This window comes from Octopus bimaculoides, chromosome 11, assembly GCF_046866305.1.
Source record: "Octopus bimaculoides isolate indiv1 chromosome 11, ASM4686630v1, whole genome shotgun sequence".
Classification (NCBI taxonomy): Eukaryota; Metazoa; Mollusca; class Cephalopoda; order Octopoda; family Octopodidae; genus Octopus; species Octopus bimaculoides.
In genome coordinates, this window is record NC_142938.1 from 14,797,639 (window position 1) to 14,802,638 (window position 5,000).

Below are 5,000 nucleotides of genomic sequence, written 5' to 3' on the forward strand. Positions count from 1 at the left end.
TTCTATATACTCTGGGAACGTATTAAAGCCCTTTTCGGGGCTAATTTATTTGAATTCTTACTATCGGGTAACTACGTAATTTCATGTTATTACATAATTGACTTCACAATTTCAGTATTCCGAACTTATTGGGAATTCCTAAAAACAAGATCCTGTGTAAGACAGTTCAATATTCTCTGTAAATGCACAAAAACCGTTTTCATGGCTACATACTTTGTATTGATGTTATTGGATTAGTGAAACAATTATGAGAACGGAACCAAGGGATAATCCCCGCTTTCCCGGGAATTACCAGGTACGTCAGTTAGTATATATATATATATATATATATATATATATATATATATATATATAGTGAAAAATAAAAAAGCAAAAATGCACAGAAATTTTATGTTGGAAAATGAAATCAAATATATGCATAGTCGTCCACTTTCTCTTATGCTAATCAAAACAAAATAATTAGTGATGATGTTGCAATTTCATGCTATTATAGTAATTTTTCATTCCATGTTAGTAGGACAAAGGCAGCTAGATCTAAAACCAGTTCAAAATGGTTGTGCTGGGAAGAAACAACCGATTAAACCCTTCTGCTGATGACGTTTAGTTTTGTTTTTGCTGCAACAGTCAGACGAAACGTATAGGCTAAGGGGTAAAATGCTTGTGACCTTGGAATGCAGGTTGATGATGAAGAGTGGTTCCTAAGAATGTGAATGCTTGCGGCAACAATGAGAAGAAGCTTGCTAAATCTTTATGTAGCACTTGTAGTTTCTGTTTGCATCAAATCATCTCCGATATTTCTTTCACCTATAAATATGTGTGTGTCTTTGTTTGTGAAGATGTGTACATGTGACTTGAATATAAATTTGTATATATGTATGTTTGTATGCGTGTGTGTGTGAATGCGCACGTCCATGTGTGGGTGGTTATGTGTATGTGTATATGTTATGCACGCGCATGTGCACGTGTTCGTACATCTCATACTATTATGAACCCGATAGATAAATAGATAGATTGTCAGAGAAAGATAGTGAGAGATGTAAATATATATATGGTTGTAGATGTGTGTATGTGTACCTCCGTGTGTGTGTGTGTGCGTGTGTGTGTGCATGTGTGCGTGTACGGATGTGCATTAACAAGCTATTATCAACGGTTGATGCAAGTTTGCTGTGCATATGAATCTCCGTTGTGGCGAGGTTTGCGTGTTAAACTTTGTGATTTCAAGATTTCCAAGCGTTTAGGTTAGTTTGGTTCTGGCTTGGTTTGGTTCGGCTTGGTTTGGTTTGGTGTTGACGAATGAGAGAAGTGATTACGTATGTGTGGTGGGACTATGCAGATGTATGGAAGTAGGAGCAACGGGAGTGAATTGTGTATGGTGAGGGTGAGAGAGAGAGTGTTGAGTAGGAGAGAGGAAGTACACAAGTGAGAAAGGAAATTTTGTATATAATTACAGAGTTGCCGAAAATTTGCTCAATCATTATACACATGCAAATATATTAAATGGTAGCTTAAATTCTGGGCCACTCAGGAAATATAAGTGTGTGTGTGTGTGTGTGTGTGTGTGTGTGTGTGTGTGTGTGTGTGTGTGTGTGTGTGTGTGTGTGAAATATATTTCATGTAGAGACTAAAAGCATTTTTCACAATCATCGGAATGCGAAGGGCTCTTCACAAAAGCAGGTACCTGAGATGGTTGTGATCTGTAAACAGTTCTGAGTAGAAACAGGGAACGTATGAACACGCAGTGCACATGTGCACACTGGGTTCGTAAAAAAAGAAAAGAATAATAAAATTGAAATGAGAATGTCAAGCAAGTTATATAATAGTCTGCAAGCCACATTTGAAACCACTATCACACAGCTTTGCTACAATGTTTTTGTGTTGAACTGTATTTGAAACGTTAGGCAGTGCAAAGTCTGTCTGACGCCAAAACAAAGATTTTAAAACTCTCGTCCTAACCAAGATCTTATTTTGAACAAATTCCCTTATAATTCCCTACCAAAAGATCTCTAACCTCATAGGGTTGTCCTACTTCTTCCATATGCCAGGAATGTCCCTTCTTTAGGCGGTATGTTGTGCGTATGAGGCGGCGAGCAGGCAGAATTGTTAGAAAGTCTAGCAAAATGCTTAGCGGCATTTTGTCCGTCTTTACGTTCTGAGTTCAAATTCCGCCGAGGTCGACTTTGCCTTTCGGGGTAAATAAAATAAGTATCAGCCGAGCAGTGGGGTCTAACTTGCTAGCCTTGTGCCAAAATGTGAAGCCAATGTGTTATGCGTGTGTAAAAAAAAATTTACAAAGAGCCACAGGCGTGATTAAGAAGCTCGCCTTGCAATTACACGATTTGGGGTTCAATCCAACTGCATGGCACCATGAGCAAGTGCCTTCTACTATAGCTCTGAGCCGATCAATACCTTGAGAATGAATTTGGTATACGGAGACTGTATTGAAGCTCATTGCAAATGTATACATACATGGTTTGAGTTCACATGTGCAAGTGTGTGTGTTTTATGTGTGTGTGCGTGTGTGAGAGTGTGTGTGTGTGTGTGTGTGCGAGTGTGTGTGTGTGTGTGTGTGTGTGTGTAAATACATAAATATATATACATACGTTTTCCTCGTAAGTATATGCATATATGCGTATAAGCCATGTGTTGTATATCCACGTATGTATGTGAGTGTGCGCGTAGATATATATATATATATATGAGCGTAGTGGTGCGTGCATGAGTATACTTGCGTGTGTGTGCGTGTATACGTAGACATATATATGCATATATGTGTGTTTGTATGCATGTGTACACGCGTGTGTGAGTATGTATATAGATATATATGCATACATGTGTGTGTGTGCGTACATGCATGTGTGTGTGTGGATATGTGTACATATGCGGATTCTATGAATGAAGTATTACTTTCACCATGCCTATTGGAGCAATTTCCCTTTATTTAACGGGGTCTTTTTTCCATAGCGTTTTGTCTTAATAACTGATGAGATGCCGGAGTGGGCTTCATCTCCGCTATCCGAAACTCTGAGTTTTATTATGACAACCAACTAGTCACATATAATATTTATAGATAAATTCCTCTATTTTACATAATTTTACATCATAATAATATTGTGTAAAATATTTTACATAATATTTTACATAATATCCTTTATTTTACATGATAAAAGAATTCATTCTTTTGTTGTCATATTATTATTATTAACATATATAAATATATATATATATATATATATATATATATATATATATATATATATATATATATATATATATATATATATATATATATATATATATATATCTTTGCCTGTGTGAGTTGAACTGAAAATTCTTATGTGGAAACAAATAGTGCAGTATGTCAACTATATATAGTAATCAAAATGTTAACTGAAATCAATATTTTAGTTGACAATAAATGCAAATTCGATTTAGACAGAAATTAATGCCAGGCTTTCATCAATCAACGAAGCATCGTTTATACATTCATGTATTAACGAAATAAACTTGAAATGAAAAACTTGTAAGTAAATTTGATATGATAAATAGATATAGTGTAAGCATTTTCATAAATATTCTCTTTCACAAATATTTTCAAATTATCTCACAGAAAAATTTTGTAATGACTTATTTTTCGTGAAAACAAGTGGACGAAGATGGTAGGAGAGGGAGAGTGGGGTGAGAGAGAGGGAGAGAGAGAAAAAGCGAAAGAAGGAGAGAGAGAGAGGGTTGCAAAGAAACAAAATGTAAGTGACAATGTTCGGGAAAGACGAAATGAGTGCATGTATATTCGGATGTATATATGTATGTACGTGTGTATGTGCATGTATGTATGTATGTATGTATGTATTTATGTATGTATGTATGTATGTATGTATGTAGGTATGTATGTGTAAAGTAAAAGAGTCAAAAGGAAGAGTAAGTAAGGTTAGGCAGCTTTTTAATCGCTACAAATGTTTCGATACATTTTATATATATATATATATATATATATATATATATATATATATATATATATATATGTATGTATGTGCGTGTGTGTGTGTGTGTGTGTGTGTGTATGTATGTATGTATGTATGTATGTATGTATGTATGCATATATGAGCGTGTGTGTGTGTGTGTGTGTGTGTGTGTGCGTGTGTGTGTGTGTGTGTGTGTGTGTGTGTGAGCGTGTTTGTGTGCGTTTGTGTTTGTACCCCTGCCATCGCTTGACAAACGATGCTGGTGTGTTTATGTCCTCATAACTTATCGGTTCGGCAAAACAACAAAGAATAAGTCTTCGACCAGAACTCTTGAAGGTGGTGTTCCCAACATGGCTGCAGTCAGATGACTTAAACAAACAAGAGAATTAAAGAATAAAATATTTAATTATAAAATACATGATAGGACATTTGGGGGGGGGCATCAAATGGCTATAGGGATCCAGTAGAGTAAAATAGGTATCAGTAAAATAAGGATCAGTAAAATAAGGATCAGTAAAATAAGGATCAGTAAAATAAGGATCAGTAAAATCAGGGATCAGTTCGGTCCATAGGTGAAAAATGATTATGAACCAATGTTCTAAAAAATCATTCGATTTGCTACAAATAGCAGTCAAATCTCATTCAGTTCACTTCCTTGTACTCGGAATATTTAAAACAATAAAATAAAGGACACTTCGGTAGCTGAGAGCATCTGGTGCCACACACAGAATTTAACTATACTCATCCGTTATTTCTGCACGGAGAACTGTACGTAAGCACATTCGTCACACCACGCTACTTACACATCCTCGTCGAGATGGGCACTGGAAATGGCTTTCATCATGTGTCTGCACATTCAGAAGGGGATAGTGGGAGGCCAGTTAGGGACCAAACAACAACAACAACAACAACAACAACAACAACAGCAACCACAAGAGTTCATACATGAACTCACATACCGTAAACATACTGCAAACATCTCAACATAACACACCTTTAATTGCACAGAGGTAATTACACACCATTAATTGTGAATCCCAT